The following is a 21,103-nucleotide window of genomic DNA, read 5'->3' as shown; positions in this document are numbered from 1 at the left end:
TTTTGTATTTTTAGTAAAGACGGGCTTTCACTGTGTTAGCCAGGATGGTCCAGATCTCCTGACCTTGTGATCCGCCCGCCTCGGCCTCCCAAAGTGCTGGGATTACAGGTGTGAGCCACCGTGCCCGGCCAAAGCTATTCAGTCTTTTATCTTTCCCCAAGGAGAAACGACTTTAAAGTGTATGTATTGTTGGCCCCTATATCATTTTTATCAACAGATCATCTATTGCTTTCATGGTATCTCAAGATTTAGAAGAAATTCAGAAGGCATCTTATCTATGAGTTATTCATTTATTCATTAGGAAATCTTTATTTAGTGCCTACTATAAATTAAAGGATGTAGATAAATATATGAATCAAATATGTCCATTCCCTTTACAGGATTCATTAATTATTTTCCATGACATCCTTGTTAGGTTGGAGTTCAGGCTTTGGTGCAGTATCTCCAATATTTTTTGTGTTGATGCTAGTCATTTAATACAACACTTCTCAAGTGAGTAAAAGCAAATTAGCCTTCACTCAAAGTAGTGAGGCCCAGTCAACTCTTGTCTACCCCTCATTCAAGAAGTCAGATGCAGGGATCGAAGAAGAATCAGAGTGGAAGTGCTGAACAGTTAACTTAGTGAACTCTTTCACCTTATCTTCTTGTTTTGGTTTCTGTCAGACTTCACTGTACCTGGTCATTCTTTGTGCTATCCAGAGATGGAAGCGAAATACTAAATTTTCATATTTGTAACCCAGTAAATACTAGTATCTTCATGACAGAAAAACAAAACAAAAATGATCTAAAAGTCCCCAAACCTCTTAATATATTTTAGAACACTCTTTCTTTTTATTGAATGAAAACTTAACTCAGTTTAGTTTTGTTTGCATACACAAATCAAGCATTGGAATAAATATTAAGAGAGAAAATGAAATGACTGTATCTGTAAAATGCTTAGAAATATCCCCAGAAAAATATTTCTTAAGGCTTTTCAGCATTGTCTGTGGCAAGATGTAAGGCATTTCAAGGTCTCATAAAATAAAAAGTAAAGTAGCATGCAAACATAGGCAGACACAAAACTCTAACTCCGGAATTTTAGGGATTTTTGAGATTTCTAGTTTGGGTTTAAGATAATGGTCAATTGTCACTTATTGGAACTTTGGTTTAATAATAATTTTAAAAAATTAAGTGTTGGACTAACTTTTAAAATTTTAAATTTACTCCTATAACTAAACCATATTGGATTATGCCTCTTGCCAAGATTATTCTTAAACCATGATCTAAGAACCTCCTATTATTCTTTCACTGTCAGGATCCAGAAACTCAGTGCCAAGGGTAAGTCAGCCTTAGATAAACAGATTGTCTGGCCTAGGCCACCAATCTGTCCAACATTTGTGACCTATAAAGATTTTTTTCCTGCAAGCAATTCTGCTTATGCCAACTGTTTATATGCACAGTGGAAACTTCCAAAGCTGTCATTTCCTAGGTTTGCTTTGCTTGTACAACTAATTACTACTGTGTTAGAAATTTTTCTCGATTTATTGGATCCCAGAAAGACTCAATTAACCAGTGCCTTTTGGTCAAGGATAGTAGCTGAAGAATAAGACCTCAAGATCACAGCATTTAAACTTTGCACAGTGCATCTTGGTGATATGACAAGGATTCAGGGATAAGCCTGATAGGCAAATATTGCCTTATAGGATAGGTGGGGGCTCAGAAGGGTTCTAATGAAAGAGAAAAAGAGAGAGAGAGAACTTCAAATCATACTGAAGAAATAGAGGAAAGCAGAAGTAATCTAAGACAAAAGAGGGAAAGCCCTTTGGATATCTTGAATTAAATATAAACCCTCAGAAATATTTGCAGTGCTCTAAGTTAGTAGATTGTCATTTCTTTTGGAGGCGACATAATTAGAATGGACCCCAACCACAAGAGACCTCTCCATTAAGACTCATTTGCGATTTGGCACCAGATTGCAAATGAGTCTTAATATAAAATATGTGTCAGAATCCCTCTTCTCACTCCACTTTATATGTTAAGTATCTCTTTTCAGGAAACTAAACAACCAACATGTATTTCCTGAACCCCTACAATGAACCAAAGTCTATTAGAGGTAGCATGGGGCATTGTGTTGGGGGCAGAGGCATACAAATCCCACCAACAAGGAGGGTGCTATGATTTGAATGTTTGTTCCCCTCACATTTCCTCTGTTGAAATCCTCATCCTCAGTGTGATAGTGTTAGGAGGTGAGGACTTTGGAAGGTGATTAGGTCAGGAGAGTGAAGCCCTCATGAATGGGATTAGTGCCGTTTTAAAGAGACCCCATAGAGCTTCCTTAACCCTTCTGCCATGTGAGAACATGAGAAGGCTCGGTCTATTACACAGAAGGCAGGCCCTCACTAGACACCAAATCTGCCAGCACTTTGATCTTGGACTTCCCATCCTCTGGAATGGTGAGAAATAAATTTCTGTCGTTAACTACTGTTACCCAGTTTATGTTTGTTTTGTTTTTTAATACCAGTGGGAACTAAAACAGAGAAGAAGGAAGGCTGATATTTAAGAAATATGTACAAATTAAGGAATAACACTCATAAAAATAACAAAACAAGGCAGTTTGTAATTAAAGTATACAAGTACTATAAAAGCTCAGGATTCACAGGAGGAGGCGGGGGAAAGTGAAAGCTTTAAAGAGGGAAAAAACTAGGAGAGTACCCAGTATGAAGGGAGAGGAGAAGGCATTCCAGAGAAGTGGGATAACATGGGGCATGGTCATGAAGCCTTGAGGAGACCATCCTAATAAACCATAGCCAAAAAAAGAAAAAAACAAAACAAAACCCAACATGATAGGGCAAGAAATTTGTGCCATTAGCAGCTTTTGGCTAGGGGAGCAAAGTGATGTAAAAAGCATTTATGGCACCTGTGCATGTAGGATTGCATGGGAGACTGGAGGCAGGAAGCAAGTTAAGAGGTTATCATTTGAAACATGTGTATGGAAGAGAAAATGAAACCATGGACTAGAGTGTTCATAATTGAAATATAAATGTGAAATGAATTGCAGATCTTTTGAAGAAAAATGGGTCATTTTCAGTGCCTATGACACATGAAGAAAAGTCTCTGCCAATACATGTGGTCCATGACCCTTTCAGTTTGGCTAACCAGTTGTCTTGTAGTCTAGGCTGTATGACGGTATGACAAGGCTCGTCATGGAAGTAATCCTTCTTTTACGCAATACACTGGGCCCTTCTGCAGATCTACTTGCATTCCATTTTTATTTCCCTAATTCTTGGACTGCTGGCTGTATACCGCAACCTTCTTTTCTGCTTCTGACTCCTTTAGGTAGACCCTATCTGATATGCTGTCCTTGCCTCTGAGACTGGGACTCCTCTATCCACTGGACTCTATCTCCTGCTCTGTTCTCTATCCTTGGACACCATCTTCAGCATTGAATTCCATTGTCCCATTTCCAACCTATTGCACCCTATAAACCAGGAGAATCCCCCTAACTTGCCCTATGATGGGTGGAGAAATAAATATGATTATAATATTTCTAGCTTAGATTTACTGGAATGGATGGGCTATTGGCAGAACTGATAAAAGAAAGAACTGATTTGGTGAGGAAGACAATGATTTTTATTTCCAGCATGGCTAGCATGAGGAAAACGTCCAGAAAGAAATGACTAACTGAAGGTCCGGAAGTGGAGGCAGAGGGTACAGGGGGCAAATGACTCAAAGGCTGATTGAGAACTTACTCATCTTCATGGCATTAGTTGAGGAAGGGTTAGAAAGAAAAGAGCTGAGAGAAGGGCTTACTCACCCTTCAATAGCAGAAGATACTTCATTAAGAGAAAAAGAGCAGTTAGTAAAAGCATATGGGATCAGGGAAGCCAACAAAAAGAAAGCTCTAAAATAAATGGTCAGTACTATTAAATCAGAGTGATTAAGAAGGATGAGAATGGAGAATAGACCATTGAATATAGGAATAAAGAGACCATTGATAACCTCCAAGTGGGTAGTTTTGTAGAGTAGTGAGGATGAAAGCCAGATTTTAAAGGCTTAGAAGAGGATTGAAGTGGAAGAAATACAGATAACTGGCATAGACCACAAATCTAGAAATTCGGTATTTCTCTCAGTCAATTCCTGCTGCTACAAAAATAATCACAGATTGGTTATTAGTAACAGAATTTTATTTCTCACAGTTCTGTATGCTGATCCAGGCACCGGCAGGTTTGGTGTCTAGTAAAGACCTGGTCTCTGTCTCCAAGATGGTGCTTTACTGCTGCATCCTCACATGGCAGAAGGACAACAAGGAATAAATTCACTTTCTCAATACTTTTAATGAGGACACTTGCTGAGACCTCTTGACCTAATCACCTCCGAAAGGCCCCACCTCTTAATACTATTGCATTAGGGATTAAGTTTCAACTTGAATTTTAAAAAGACACAAACATTCAAACCATATCAGTGTTGAATGGAGAAAGAGAAATGAGATTGTAATGAAAAGGTGCTATTTTTCAAGGTAGGGAGAAACCTGTGTTAAAGCAAAGGGAATAATAGAGAAGAGAAGACTGAATGGGTAACAGAAGAAATCAATGTGACATTAGAGAAGGGATAAGTTCAAATGTTTAGATCTCAGCAGAGTTCCTTGTGGAAAAATGATATAGCTTTGAAACAGAAAGGAAAAAGAAGAGGACAAGAAATGAGATGGTTTATATTCAGGGGATCCTGTCAAAATCCTGAATGTTGATGCTTCATGTGATGACTCCCACCTTTAATCCCAGCTGCTCGGTCGGGTGAAGCAGGAGAATTGCTTGAGGCCAGGAGTTCAAGACCAGTCTGAGCAACATAGTGAGACCCCGTCTCTAAATAAAAAAAAAAAAAAAAAAAAAGAAAAAGAAAATCCTGAAACCCTCCCCTCTTTTTCCCCTTAGTGAAGAACCTTGGTTGGCTGTTCAGAGTAAAAATGGGAAAGCAAAAACCTTCAGGGGAGTTTACTAACTGACAGGAATGAATTAGGCAACATTTTCCCAAGTGTTCTGTGGATCACCTGACAGTGTCTCCCGGAGAAGGTTTTTAAAATGATCTCGGAGGAGACACTTCATTCACAAGGTCCTCAGATGATTATGATGCTTGCAAACGTCCAGGAGTGAGTGCCTTGTTGGAGGTGGAGCCATCTTGAAAACACTGACTAATTTAGGAACCTAGCAGGAAGCTACATTGTCTCTCATCCTGTGGTTATTTTTCTCTTCACATCCCTCACAGGGCTCCCTTCACTGGGTGTATTTCTATGGTAAAGAGTGCAACTCATCCCAGCATACACCAGCATAAGCTCTTGGTTAGGTCCAAAATATCAGGGAGGGCATTATAGTATACCTACAACCCAAAAGAAAACCTCAGTACTTATTATGTGCACACATGAAGTTTCAGAGGAATGTAAACCATGTATTTTTTATACTGAAATTACCTTTCAGTCCATTAAGAGTTTATTTGGGGTAGCCATATGGGATCCCCTTCTCTCTGTGAGCCCTGTTTCTTTTCTCTTTCCCTCCCATACCATTTCCTATTCTTCTGTTCCTCCTTCTCCCCAATCCCACTTCCATCTTCGACTTGAGTGGGGACATTAGATCTTAATGGTTCTGCGCATTGCACTGAGCTCTACCCTAGAGACTCAGCACTAGACTCTGCAGACACTAGTCAGCACTAGAATCTGCACATGTAGAAGATCCACAGGTGCTTTCTTGCTAACATAACCATCTCTAGTAGCATAACTTTGATATGTAACTATTATTTTTACAAGTCACCATTTCTTACTCTAGTCTTACTCCTTCTAAAAATTAAAAGGGAAGGAAAAGGTGTGTGGAAGAAAGTAAAATCTGGACACGCATGGTGGCTCTCACCTGTAATCTCAGCACTATGGCAGGCCAAGGTGGGAGGATTTTTTTGAGCCCAGGAGTTCCATACCAGCCTCGATAGTGAGACCTTGTCTCTACAAAAAAAAAAAAAAAAAAAAATCAAAAAATTAGCTGGGCATTGTGGCATGCCTCTGTAGTTCCAGCTACTTGGGAGGCTGAGGTGGGAGGATTGTTTAAACCTAGGAGTTGGAGGCCACAGTGAGCTGTGATGGTACCATTGCACTCCACTCTGGGAGAGACCTTGTCTGGAAAAAAAAAATAACAATAATAATAATAAAGAAAGTAAAATCCAATTCTGTCACACCGAGAAACCTTTTATTGTTTGGAACCCATATGCCAGGAGGCCCTCAGTAAAGCACGGTCATTGGAGGTGGGGTTCTGTAACATTATGAGTTTCTTGCTAAATGAAGTCAAGTCTCCCTCTCTCTCTCTCTCTCTCTCTCACACACACACATATGCATGCAAACTCATGCACATACGAAAGACCTGTTGTTTGAAAAGTTAAGTGTTTGAAAAGTATATCATTTGTTTTTAATTTGTTGTATGAATTTTTTTGTTCATTTGGCAGGATAAATTTTACTACCAGTTATCTAGGATGAGAGCGAGCCAACTTTGAACCCTCACTTGTTGCCTAACCTTGGCATCAAGAGAAAAATCTATCCTAACTCAGTTCATATGTACATTTCTATATTTTTCTTTCCTCTTGCTGCATTCCATTTTATTTACCAACATAGAAATAGAAGGTTGTAGTTTCTCTATTTCCTTTTTCTGATAAACACCTCAAAAGAATATAGTAATTTCCTCCATTTTTATCTGGCCCATGCTTTTCTTAAACACATGTAATCTGTTCTTCCCTCCCTCCCCCACTGTTCGAAAATTGCTTTCCCTGAGGTCCCTGGTGGCCTTGTAATTTGCATTTGCAAATTCTCAGCCTTCACTTAACATTTTTGCATTGACTCTGCTGAACACCCCTTCTTAGGATCCTCTCTACTCTTGGCCCCTGTTCTGGTGCTCTTCAATTGTTACTCCCCTCGTCTAAGCTGGCTTTACTTTCTCCTCTGTCTTCTCAATAGAGGCGATACAAAAACACAATCTTAGTTTTTCTGATCTTTTATTTTTATTTCTCTCCATTAGAATTTTCTTCCACCTCCATAGCTTCAACTATCACCTTCTCATAAGACACTCAAGTTTATATTTCCTGTACTGAGATGCTTCTAGTTGCTTACCAGGTGTCTAGTTCCTTCCAAACCTTCACCATTGAAACTGAGTCCGTCACCTTTCCCCAAAATCCATCTTTCCCTTTGAATTCTCCACAAATAAACTGTGCCGCTCATTTAATTCTGAAGATACTATCTTTTGTATTATTTATTGAATTCTTTCATTTGTTGTTACCATATGTAAACAGTAATTATTTTGAGGGAAAGAATTGTATTTTCTACATCTCTGTATTCCTGTATTCCTGATGATTCTTATCCAGCACTCGTGTGTGTGTGTGTGTGTGACAGAGTCTTGCTTGTTGTCCAGGCTTAAGTGCAGTGGTGGCACCATCATAACTCACTGCAGCCTCAACTTCTGGGATCAAGCAATTCTCCCACTTCAGCTTCCCGAGTGACTGGGACTGCAGGCATGTGCCACCATGCCCAGATAATTTTACAAACTTTTTTGCAGAGACAGGCTCTCGCTCTTGCCCAGGCTGGTCTCAAACTCCTAAGCTCAAGTGATCCTCCCACGCCAGCCTCACAAAGCACTGGGATTACAGGCATGAGCCTCTGGGCCCAGCCTCCTATGTGGTGTTCAATAAATTATTTTTATTAAGATGTCTCAGCTAAGTTCCTAATATCTTCCATATACTTCTCACTGTGGTAATTTTTGAAAGGCTTGACAGATTTTGATGGAAATGAATAGATATGAAGTGTAATTTTGGTTCAGACCACCATCTTGAGACAAATAGTAGCTACTAAATGTACTGACAGGAGAATTTCTATAACTTATTAACAGTGGATTCTGTACAATTTTATACACCCCTGCAACTGAATGTGTTCTGCTATTCAGAACTTCTGAAAGAGGAAGTTACCAGCCAAAGAAATTGTAAGGCAAGTTGAAGGATCTAGTTAGGTTAGACTAAGCAGACACTCAAATGAGAGGTAAGGCTGAGCTAAAACTTCAAGACTGGGTTTCTATACCTCATCTGGGAGAATAATGACAACAGGGCATATAAATTTTTGTCTTTTTGCCCAAAATATGAGGTACTGGGCTGGGTGCAGTGGCTCATACCTGTAATCCCAGCACTTTGGGAGGCTGAGGGGGGCAGATGACTTGAAGTCAGGAGTTCAAGACCAGCTTGGCCAACATGGTGAAACCCTGTCTCTACTAAAATTACAAAAAAATTAGCCGGGTGTGGTGGTGCATGCCTGTAATCCCAGCTACTCGGGAGGATGAAGCATGAGAATCGCTTGAACCTAGGAGGCGGAGGTTGCAGTTGAGTTGAGCTCTTGCCACTGCACTCCAGCCTGGGTGACAGAGTGAGACTCTGTCTTAAAAATAAAATAAAATAAACAAAAGGGTAATTTTTCCCATGTCAAAGGAGACTAGAAAAAGTTTTTGAAGAATGGTGTCTGCCTCCACTTTGTGTGGCAGAGTGAAATACCACTATTTCACCAAGGGTAACCTCTGCCTCCTAAACTTTTATTTCTCCCAAGACTAAGTTTATAGATTCTTAGAATTAATGAGTTGAAAAAGACTTGGCCATCTGGTTCAAATCCCTTGTTTAGAGACTTGCCACCTGCTTCCTAATCCTGGTTGTATGTTAGGTTTACTAATCTTGCCTCTGGGCCTTATCTCTGAAGTCCCCACTCTGCACTGGCCCTAGAGTTTGAGTAATTCCATCCAAATGTAGATATTGCTATTATATTAAAAATAACACTTTGCCTTGTTCATGTTTAATGAATTTTCCTATGAAAGACAGATTCATGTATCACTTTTCAGATACTTAACATATGAAATTAAAAAAAAAAAAAATTGAGCCCTAATGAACATTTTCTACAATACGTGGATCAAGAGTAGGGAGAAAATACTGGTCTCCACATCTCCCCTTCCCACTCCCCCAACATCAAATCCACTGTCTATAGGCATTTATGCATTCCTTCTGTGATAGGATGATTTTGCCTCTTTTAAGGCTGAAAAATTCAATTCAGTTGACTCTCACAGATTTGAAGTTTTCTGCTGTGGTATAAAAAATACATCCATATTTCAATTGTTTTCACTTTAATTTATCAGTTGGCCACAATATGTATAAAACAGAATTGCCTGGTGCTCAGAATGAAGTACCAAGTGATTCAAATATTGACTATTCTATTCAATTTCAATATAAACTTAAGCAAGTCACATACTTGTCCACTTATCCAGTAGATGAAACAGCAAAGGAGGAGAGTTTATCTGAAAAGTTCTTCTCTGGAGAAAGATACTTAGAAAATACAAATGGTCCTTACTGAAGAGCCCAGCTCATCCCAGGAAGATCTGAGGAAAAGATGAGCAGACCCAATGCTACTTCTGCTCACCTCTCTTAGCAGTCTTTTTTTTTTAAAGCCCTGTTTTAATTGAACACTATGTTCCTGAGTCAAAAGAGTGCTTCAGTAAATCCGCCTTCCTGGGGCATAACGAATCACACACAGTCACACTTTCAGAAAGGCGAATCCTGCCAAACGTTGGCTGGACAAAAGATGGCTTTTTTTCCCCTCCAGCAAAAATTACTCCAATTGCTTGAGAAAGAAACACAGTATGTTTATCCCTGTTTACAGATGTTTAGCCAGTGCCCCTTCAGAGGGTCATGTTCCTATAAACAGCATCATGATAATTATATCCACTGCTGCAAAGAACAGATGTGTAAATTGGTGGTTTCTTGGGGGAAAATAATACCAAGTCCATTTTCCAGAAATGTACACAGTACAGTGCAGCTGTAACATTCTGTGCAGAGGTCTCATTAGTATCTATTGCTGAGTGAGGTGACATTTAAAGAATATGGAAATTCATGGGGTGGCATCTAGCAGGGAAGTCCAGAGACACCTAGGAAATGATTCAGATGTTTTGGTATATGTAAAAATTTCTAGTGATATTGGGCAAATCTCCACATCTAAAGAAAGTAGTAAAAATCTTCGATTATAAAGTTTTCCAGGAAAGAAATACGTATTGAGTAGAGGGAAGGATTAGGAAACTTCTCATGCCCCACATACCTCTGAGATCTGTGTAACTTAGATATGAACTAAACTTTAGTGAGGTCAGGTTGCATCAAGGTGGTCAAATTCTTGATCTGTGAACACCAGAATATTTCTAAACTCATTGCTGAAGGGTCTGGCAGGGATCAGGGTTCCTGAAACTAGAGTCAATGGTTCCTTATTTAAAAAGCCAATGTTACCTTGCACACAAGAATTAGATGAAATCCTTTCTACTAATGAATTTATTTTGTTGTAGATACTTGCTTTTCCCCAGAATATATATTTATGTGACTATACGGTAATCAGTATTATCCCTAAAAATTAAAACATAACACTAACGTCAGTTTATTGTATTAGAATAGCTATTGAACAGGTCTGTTATTGCAAATATGCCTATCACTATAAGCTTCGCTATCTTCTCTCTGTATAATTCTCTTAAATTATGTCAAATATGTGCAGAATATTATATACAGGGATCTAGTGTCTGCCTAAAGGATGGCATTTCTCCTGGACTGGGCTATCTGTACCTTCACATGTACCAAAACTTTGCATAAGACCAATATGTATTTCATAACTTAGTAAATGTGATAAAACACTGAAAGTTAATTTGCATTTACACTGAATATTATAATATTCAATGACATTATGCAAAACTGGGGGATTTTGCTTCTGGGACAGAAAAGCATAATCTAGTTTTTTCAAGCTATGCTTTTATAATTCCACACGAACTACCCAGGAGGACCAAGGCATGTTAGAATGATTGAAATACAACAGGAACAGTCTAGTCTGCTAATCTGGATTTTTCAGGCCTGGGATGGAAGGTTAATAAATTGAGACCTGCCACATGCCTTAGTCCAAAGCATGCCTTTGACACTAATGATCTAATTCAGTTATCTACTTTGTCCAAAATTCAGCCATCTCATACTCCATGCCCTGGGGACTTAAACAAAAACACAGGAGGTGGTGAGGGTAGCCCCAGATCTATCTGGGGCTCTACTGACTCACTCTCTTGGTCTCAGTTTCAATGGCTATGAAATGACATGGTGTGATGGTCTCTTCTAGGCCTTGTGTCTTATGTTCAGTGGGTCTGTGCATGCTGGAATTTAGAATAGCGTTTCTTGGTCATTTGTGTGGGATAGCGGCTGCTGGGTATCCACTTGACTTGAAAGTAAAGAGGTAATAGGGTAGAAATAGAAAATTCTGAACTGTTTGAAATAAGATCAAGGAAGCTGTTTCCAAACAGGACTGTGGTTCAGGTCTAAGGACCACAGATGCAGCCCACTAGCACATTTACTAAAATACAGTTTGGGCTCTTTATACCAGGCTCCCTCAATCAGCATCTCTGAAAGTTGAACCTATGAATCGGATTTAAACAAGCCTCTTTGGTGTAAATATGTATACTGAGAGTGGGGAACCCCTGATCTAGGTAAAAGAGGACTTTTTTCTGCTAATCCGAAATCTGGTTGGGAGAAAATTATGTAATCTACTTAAACTTTGATTCTGTAATAATAGTAATGTTATCTTTCCATCGTTCTCAGAAAGTAAAAGTGTGAGTATCAGTGGAACAGCCTCTTAGAGAAGTTTCTTAGAAAAACAAGCCATTCCCTAGTAAAAAATGGATTGTATTTTAAAAATAAATTGTTAAACTTGAAACATAAAACACTTTCCCTACAGAAATATCCTAAAATTTCCAGACCTGTCTGTAAAACTCAGATTGATCCAAAATGTAACTGAAATTCTATGTGTTTGTAATGGAAACATAGAAGAAAATAATGTTACTGGGCTTTGGAGTGTAATAGAACCATTTCTTCATATATAACTTCATTAAAAATGCAAATATATAAAAAACTATATACACACATATTTGTGTATATATATAATTTCCCTTTTCTAGTCTACAAGTATTGTGCTAGGCCCCCTCAACAGTACTGAGAATGAAAATTATAGCAAAACTCTTTTGTATTAGTTACTTTTGTGTCAGAATGAGATTCTCAAGATAAATGAAAAGAGGTATGGAGAAAATTATTTCTCATGATGGGCAAAGGTTGGAAGAAACACCATGTGGGGAAAGGGCAAAGATAAAACAGATAAAGAGAGAATAAAAGAGGAAATGAGTGGCTTATGTAAGCAGGTGATGAGCTAAAGTGGAAGTGTAGGAGAGGTGAGCTGCTTGGGTCTAAGGAGAAAGACTGCTTGGGTGTGTGTTCACCCACAGGCCGAAGAAAGGAACACTGGGTGAGAATGTGTCAACTACCCATAGTTACCACCAGATGGTGAAACTGATCCAGGGCCTCTTGGGTGTTGATCAGTTTATGGGGAGGTGGGGAGAAGACTGTCTTTCACTTGTTAATTCATTAATTTCTTTCACAAATATTTTTTCAGTACCTACTAAGTCCCACAGACTATGCTAGGAGCTGCTGTTAAAATGACAAACCAGATAAGGTCACTGCCCTCAATCAACTTACAGTTGGGTGAGAAGCTATCAGGTACAAGTATGGCCCTAGAACAAATTAGTCTTAGATTTCTAGTAAATAATCTTATGTAATGAGATTTGGCCTTGCTCCTTTGGTGACTTACCTCAAGGAGCCCCAGGCAAAACCAAAAGAAAGGCCCAGGAGTTCTTTTTCTCTACCATCCAGCCCATATCTCAGGGCAGCACCTGGCAGGCTTCTCTTCCCTACCCCTTGGTCTTTCATAATCCAATCTTCAGTCTTCCCTTAACTAAAAACGTATTTGCCTTTGGCCTCTTGCCTTCAAAATGTTTATCTCTGCTTGTCTGTTTTTTGAGACAGGGTCTCCACTCTGTCGCCCAGGCTGGAGTGCAGTGGCATCATCATGGCTCACTGCAGCATTGACCTCTGGGTTCAAGGGATCCTCCAACCTGTCAGCTTCCTGAGTAGATGGGACCACAGGTGTGCAACACCACACCTGGCTTTTATATATATATTTATATATACACATATTTATAACATATATAAAATAATATATTTTGTAGACACAATTGCCTTATGTTGTCCAGGTTAGTCTCGAACTCTTGAGCTCAAGCAATCCTCCCCACCCAACGTTCTGGGATTACAGACGTGAGTCACCGTACCCAGCCAAAAACGTTTATTTTGATTGGATGACTGGTATTAATCTGATTAACCAAAGAGACAAAGTATTACTAAATTCCTCATCCTTGGTAACATTTCCATGTTAGGTGTTTTCTATTTGTTTTTTCTTTTCCCTAGTGTGGCCGAGTAACAGTTAACCTTCTTTAGGGTATTACGTACCTTCGACATATAGAAAAGCTATGAACATTCAACACTGAAATAATCATATAAACTAAATATACTGCATACTACTTCAGGGATACTCTGAAGCTCATCCTTAGACCCAGACTCAAAACAAAATACGATTTAAAGAACTGACAGAAATCGTGGGAGTTTAGAGAACAACGTGACGGGCAGCAGAGGAGAGGACAGGGTTGAAGCAAACTTTTTTTTTCCCCCCTAAGTAGGGCTGGTTCTGGCTTGTCTTCCTTCTCCCCACTTTGCTTCTTACTCTTGGACTTACAAACTGTCTGGTTTCCCTTCTCCAAGTCAGGGCTTCGTTTCTCTGCCTTGGCCTTCCTGCCCCGCCTTCTGCGTTCTGACTCCATGAGCCCCTCTTCGCGTCTCATTTTCTGCCTTCTTTAGGCGTTCCCTCGGCGGCTCAGCAGTGTGATCTCATCTCTTTGTTTCTCCCAGGCTGCCGTCAGTCAGCGGCTCTCTGCGCCCCCGCCGCGCGGGCTCGGGGCCGTGCTGCGGGCGTGGCCTCGGCCGCAGAGACCCTGGGGACCGCAGGGCGTGGCGCGGCCTCCGCCCGCTGCCGGGAGCGACCCCCAGAGGCAGCCACCGGGCGCTCGCCGTCCGCGAGGCCCCTCCTCCAACTCTGCAGAACTCCGGGGAGGCCTCGTGCTCCCCGAACACTCGGGAGTTCGCTTTCATTTTAACGAACCTCCACAATCTCTTGTTTGGGAGATAATTGCTTCTTGGAGAACAAAAGCGTCAGCCCAGAGCCCCAGGTCTCTCCACGGGAGGAGGGCACCCAGGGGCAATGCACCGGGCTCTCGCCTTCGCCCTTCTTGGCCCGCTGGCCTTCACCTCCCACCCGCAGCAGCAACTGCAGCCGGCTTCCGCGGACTGAGCAGCCCTGGGTCAGCCAAGGTTAAGCAGCGGGTGGGGAAGAGGAGAGAAAGCTGGGTCAATTGGAAGTAACCTTCTCGTCCCGCCCAGTTTTTCCTTGCTTGGAGGCGGCAAAAAGCACTTTAGCATTCCTCGGACTGTGCGCCTCTTTCTCTAGCAGGGCCAAGGGAGAGGAAGAGCGGCCGGCAGGAAGGTTTCTTTGTCAGCAAAAGCGGACCTTTGGAAACTAAACAGCAATACCCTGTCTTTAGAAGACAGCGCAGGAAAGAAAAACAGCTAAGGAGTCAAGGTCAGAGACTCCATTTGGAAAACAATGGCCCTTCATGATTATTACAATTTTTGAAAAGTTTTCTAAGCTTTTTCATTTGAACTTTCCATTTCTCACTATGAAATGTAGGTTCTACAGACAATTACACACAAGTTTCTTTTTCAGGGGAAGAGGGTAAATGAAACAGGTGGAAAGAAGTGAAATGATTGTAGACGTGGCCAAATTTAGACTTGGTGTGAGATTTCCTCTTCGCTTGGAAACACATGGCACCAGCATGCATTTGTTCATTCAATAATGTGAATGAACCTTGAACACCACGATGTGATGGGCTTTGTCACAGGCTGTAAGTGGCTTCAGGTCCACATGAAAGGGGAGCCAAAAATTAAAATAAAACATTAGAGAGAGAGAGAAAAGGGAAGAGGGGCAAGGTGTCAGGCAGCAAGCTTCTTAGGGTCCGAATGGGTCGCCATCCCTAAAAGCTGATGACTGAACAGCTGAGACCAACGAATGTAGACGAGCAGTGGAGAGACAATACTGCATCTGCCAGTGATGAGTGAAGCTCATGAGGGTTAGAACCTTCCCTCTCAGTTTACTGACCTCTTTTCCTTTTTAAATAGGTTGAAGCCAACTGTGGTAGAGGATAACAGTGATTCGCCTATCTTATTTATTTATTTTTAGCAGCCCCCTCCCCCTCAACTAGGACAGTGAGTTCCATTCAGATTTTCAACACAGCTGAAAACTTGGCTTTAAAATTTGTGAAGGAAGGCATTTCTTTAGAATCTTTCACTTTTTCATCGCAGAGGCTTGGGGGAATGTTTAGCTTTTTGCTGAATCATGAAGGGTTTGTTACTGCATTCTGAGAGTGTAGGAATTAGGTGCCTAAAGAAAGGTGTTTGCTTTCCTGTCGAGGTGGTTTATTTAGCAGTTCATAGAAGCATGCGGGTCAAGTCATCCTGAACTGTGCGGAGTCAAGGGTCTTGCCGCATGGGAGGCTGGCCAGCGGAGAAGTTTTGTGCTCTCTCAGTTTGGTGATCCTCATGTTGTATACATATTCCAAAATTTCCAGTAATTATATACCTATAATTACTTATATATATATGTAATTTCACATATATATGTATAATTTTAGAAGATAAGTGACAATACAGGCCAAAGTGTCGGGGAGACACTGTCCATTCCAGATAATAGAATAAGATCACAGATAACTTCTTAGATGTTTCTTTTCTAGGGAAGGAGGGAAATGGAACATATATACATTTGCACACAATTCAAACTTACACTTTGAATGTCTGTCTTAAATCTCCTAGTCAACTCCCTTAATGTACAGACAAAGAAACAGGCCCAGAGAAGTGAAGAGACTTTCATAAAGTCGGAGTCAGGTTGGGATATGTCAGGCCTGGCCGCCTTGCTGCTAATTATTTCTTGCTGCTAATTATTTCTCTGAATTTTATAACAGAGGCACCTCTGAAACTGTCTGAAACTTTTCATTTAAAGAGATGTTCAAAAAGAACTGTAGATTTCTCAGAATGGGTGTGTTTAGTCTGAGTGTTGTGGGCCAGTGTATTTCATCTTTGAATGTGCAAAAGATTTATTAAAATGCAGATCCTGGTTCAGTGGGCCTGGGCGCGGCAACAGTCTGCATGGCCAGCCCAAACTGCCCTTAGTGGTGCAGATGTTGCTGGTCCACATGTGGAACGGCTAGGCTGTAGACAGCATCTTTCCTCCTTGCCTTTCTTTCTTGCTGAGGGAACAGCCCTGGGGATTTAAGAAGCCCTTTTTGTTTCTGTTATCAGGTCACTGTGCTCCCTTAGCTAATCTGGATACCTTTCACTGCCTTGTCTTCATCCAGATCTGAGATATTGTTAGAAATAGTCCCTAGAGACAGGTGTCTTGAGCTGGAGGGTGCGATCCTTTGTCTAGTGACTTAGCACCATTTAACTTGGTTCCACAAAATGTTTCTGTCACACATAAGCAATTTACTGAACTCAGATGGTTAAAAAAAACTCTTTTTCCCTCCACAAGTGTCCTCCCAGCTGCAGCTTATTGCACTCCCTTGCAGCTGGGAGTGCAGCTGGCATGCTGCTAGCTCACCAGCCTGGAGCTTCCACTGGAACCCAGCGAGTTTTTTGTGCTTTTTTTTCAACACTGTCTTCTGTCCTGCACTTCTGCATGTGATGTCTAGATTTAGCTCTAAGTGCCTTTGTGCAGCATCTGAGTTGAGCAAGCCACTAAGATATAACTGGGCAGAGGTTCTTCTAAGGCAGGCAAACTTAAGTGTCACCCATTTCTCGGTTTTCTGCAGCTTGCCTGCTTTGGAAGGGTGGTTTGACTTAGCTTTGGTTTGTCAAGCCCACTGAGCTTTGATATGACTTCGAATTGCAAGTTTGGCTTGGGGAGAAGCTAGGGCCTTTTTTTTTTTTTTTTTACCTAGGAGCTGTCAAATTGCAAACCACAGAGCGTGCTCACAAGAGAAGTGGCAAGGGCAGATTGGGACCATTTCATGAATTTCTCAAATGCCAAAGCAATGAATATCTTCTTAGCTTGATAAGCAATGGGAATGTCTAAAGTTTGTTTTTGGTGGGGGTTGGGGGGAAGGGGAAGGGCATATTGTAATGAAACCACAATTCTATTTTAGCTTACTCTGATAAAATATGTTGCACAGAGTGGAAGACAGACTAAGGAGGAGAGCTTCTTAGAGTGAATGTTATAGTGTTAGCTTTTCTTGTCAGTTTTAAACCTTAAAATATGAGAACAGTACTCCTAGGTAGAATTTCTGACATTTGGTAAAAGGAGAATCTTTGTCTAGGTCCTCCCTGCATACCCACTGCACTATCGCCACCAGCTACCTCTGTTATTGCCTTGATTCTCTGCAGTGATTTAAATCTTCTGTTGTATGTTTCTTGGGTGCTTCCATATCATGGCATAGTCACACAGATGCATACTCATTTACCAGAGGCTGCAGAGGTATCAGGCCACTTTGGTTCAGCTTACTGGGCTTTGATATGACTTTGAATTGCAAATTTGGCTTGGGGAGAAATTAGGGAATTTTCTACCTAGGAACTGGCAAATTGCAAACCACAGGGAGAGTTGGATACTGGATTTTTCTGGGAATCAACTTTCCTAGTCTTGGGTATAATTCTAAGCTGATACAGTAATATGGGGAATCCTTGGTTTCTGATGAGTAAATCAGAATCCCGGTAAGAGTGGCGACATCACCTCTTGAACTCAGGAGAGTCTCCACCATGCAGCAACACATCTGTAAAGTTCCCCATTGTTGGAGTTTCACTAATTTGGTGCTCTGTACATCCCTTTGGGCCGTGTGATGTCACTTATGAGAGGGTGATGGCACATCTCATAGTAGTGTATATATCAAGTGGAAAGTTATTTTCGTTTTGACCTCAAGACCGCAGAATTAGACAGTATCTCCCTATTTTTATCCAATTTAGCCAAATTCTTTCATTCAAAGATTAGATTATTATTAATCACTGAATTCAGGTTCATATAAATTAATTCAGGAGTTGTAAAATTTGCTTGCAGCTTTCCAAACCAAATAAAAGGGAATTTTCTTTCTTTGATGGCTCCAAAGGGTTTGGGAGGTGTGCTGGTGCTTTGTACCATGAACTACACAGTCATCGAACATATACAACATTTTCCCCACAACCTTTGCTGCATAAATAATATGATACTTTTTGAGTATCATTCGATTCAGAGCAATTTGTATGGCGTGCATGAAACAGCTCTAAATGGGATTTCCTTATATACCTCACTATGATTGTGAAAAAAGGAACAGGAATAGTTGGTTCAAGTAAAAAGCAATGTTTAATTCAGGAACTCAGGCTGAATTTAAATCCTCACACTCAGGAATAAATTGCAGAACCTTCTCTTTACCACCTGCTCAACCCCTTCCTTCTGATAAGAATGCATAAGTCTGACTCTAGTCCATTCATTTGCTTTTCTCATTTATTAAATAGCCATAGTTCCCGACCTGATGCCCTCTCCCTCCCTCTTCTCCCAGTATTGCTTTCCTTGCTCTCTGATATTTTTCTCTCTTGCTTTCAGAATTAAAAGGGAACCTGGTCTCTGGGATGTTTTCAACATCTCAAGTGTGAATTTTCCCTGTCAAAATCTTCACAAGGAAAATGAGTCACAGCATCACCTAGGTGACGAGGTCATAACACCTCGGCCCTTGCTTAAAAAATTTATTTCTACTTTTCTATTGTAAAGAGATCTCAAAACAGGAAGATAAAATTGGAGTGACAACTCTGCAGCCTAGTCTTTTAGACAGTGAACTAGGCCGGCATTGGCAGACACTGATGATGGCAAAGTCCTGCTCTGAATTATCCCACCCTGCACTCCACTTTTTACCTTGCCTGGGAGACTTGAGGAAAAACTTTCAGAGAGCAGATTGGCCTAGTCCTCATTCACTTGGCTTCTTGACTTTTTGGCTTTCCAGGGTAATTTTACCTCACATGTAACCTATACAAGTATTTTAGGTTCAAACCCTGACTCTGACACTTACTAGCTGTATGACTTTAAGCAAATTACTTAATTACTTAACTAATGTCCTTCTACTTAGTCTTTTCATTTATAAGATAATAGTACCCATTGCATAGTTTTGTTCTTAGAATTGAATTAGTTAATATAAAAACTATATGTTATAAATATGTTTAGGGGTGTGTCTATATCATATAAAAGTGCTTAGAAGGGTGCTTGACATATAATTTTAAAATTTGTTATCATTTTTATGTTCTCCAAGCATATGAAGGTATTTTATGTCATTACTTTTAAAGGTCACTTTTTTATATGTGTTGGTGGGAGGCATTTATTATTTTTTTAAGTGTGCATATCACTGAAACATCCCTCTATGGAGCTATAAAAGAAAACTATAAAATATTTACTATAAAATATATACGAACTATAAAATATTTACCATATAATTCACTCACTCTCCAGTCTCCAGAAAGTAGCAGTTTTTTACTTCACTTGTATTGTCTTCTTCCCGGCATTTTACAAATACTATTTTCTTTCAGCCTCAAAAAAATTCTGCACAATAGGTACTAGGATTCTAATACGGTGGATGAGAAAACTGAAATTTAGAGAAATTAAGTAATTTATCCCAGGTCATACATTTAAGCAATGAACGAGCCAGGATTCAAACTCTGATCTTTTGACCCCAAAACCATGCCAGGTAACAAGTAATCAATGAGTGTCAATGACTGATCATTGAGAGAGAATTCAGTGCCAAAAATCAAGAGGGTGTCAAGAAAATAAGAACAAGGACAATAGCAACATAAGCAACAAGAACAAACTTAGATCCAAAATTAATAGTTAAAGATTTTTCTAGAAGACTGTGTATTTTTCCTTAAACTGTCCAGCAGCTTGGGGACAGAAATCTAATTAAAATGGAAGTCTATGCATGCTCAAACTACATGCCTTGTACCTGATACAATCCGCTTCCACCCCAGTCCCGAAAAAAGGGCATTCAGTTATTTTCTTCTACAAGTGGAAGAATATAACAACATACCTTCTAGAATCAAGGGAAAATACAGAAATGTACTTGCTCTTTTTTTTTTTTTTTTAGATTTCTCAAATACTGTTCTACAAGGATAATTACTCACCTGGTGATTATTATAGAATGTTAAGGTGTGTACAAGTTGCTGCTGATAGATAGCACTGTCCCTGCAAAATCATCCCATGGGCCTGCCTCAAATAAATAGGTATACTTCAAAAAGCAGTATGCTTGCTATCCAAGTACAGTTTTAAGAAAAATCACTCAGCTCTCCCTTGCAAATGTGTTCTTTCCCCGAATGCCTCCTACACAGAGATTCTGGAGCCACCCCCTTCAGAATATCTGAAATATAGACCAATTTTGCTCATTAAAACTACTTCAAGTAGTCCTAGAGCTGATATTAGGGTTGCTACTTATTCAATAATACTTTTCAAGTATTTAGTGTTGAATTCTTAGATTGAATTTTCTATTAGCTTCCTTAAAATGTAAGAGAATGGAGGGCTAAGTTTAAGACCCATTCTACTAATTGTGAGGCTTTCCACAATCTGTGTTTCCTTATTTTTTTAAAGGGGATGGCACACTTGTTTAGCCTTCTTCATTATAGTTCTCAGAGGAACCATTTTAAGTTGAAAGTACTTCATAACCTATAATGCTTAAATTTAAACCACTGTCATTTCCCCCCACCACAGCCTTTGGCAAATGGGGTCTTAAATTCCTTCTATCTCCCACCAACCAGACTTTTAGCATGCATTCTGACACATTTGTATATCCTTACTAGATATGAGGTACATAATATTCAGGCTTTACTAACTATCCAATGGGGGTGCATTGGATATACGTGGCTTGGCAATTTCAAATTATAATGATATAATTAGTACCATATGTTCCTAAGCTAGTCCCCTACAAAATGTCTGGCAGCGTCATTTATAACTTTTATCAGGTTTTGAGTATTACCACACATAAGCACATAGAGTAGCTCTCAGAACCTGCAGAGGCAATTGTTTTACTAGATGTGTGAGGGATATAGTTGGATCAATGGGATAGATGCTGTATATGAAATA

At 40.1% G+C, this 21,103-nt stretch overlaps 1 protein-coding gene and 1 long non-coding RNA gene across 2 annotated transcripts in view; one reads left to right on the top strand and one right to left on the bottom strand.

Annotated features, from left to right (window-relative positions):
* The window catches only part of LOC135969410 (uncharacterized), a 42,736-nt gene extending 28,796 nt beyond the window's left edge, over positions 1 to 13,940 (bottom strand). Inside the window, exons 1-3 of the long non-coding RNA XR_010584655.2 lie at positions 13,655 to 13,940; positions 5,874 to 5,962; positions 4,746 to 4,838 (exon numbers count right to left, since the gene is read on the bottom strand). This is a non-coding gene — a long non-coding RNA (uncharacterized lncRNA). The remainder of the gene's footprint in view (positions 1 to 4,745; positions 4,839 to 5,873; positions 5,963 to 13,654) is intronic.
* Positions 1 to 21,103, top strand: part of GAP43 (growth associated protein 43) — a 97,770-nt gene that overhangs the window by 22,035 nt on the left and 54,632 nt on the right. The window lies entirely within an intron of this gene.

This window comes from Macaca fascicularis, chromosome 2 (assembly GCF_037993035.2).
Source record: "Macaca fascicularis isolate 582-1 chromosome 2, T2T-MFA8v1.1".
NCBI lineage: Eukaryota > Metazoa > Chordata > Mammalia > Primates > Cercopithecidae > Macaca > Macaca fascicularis.
Note: the sequence above shows the minus strand (reverse complement) of the source record. Positions and strands in the feature narration are given on the sequence as shown.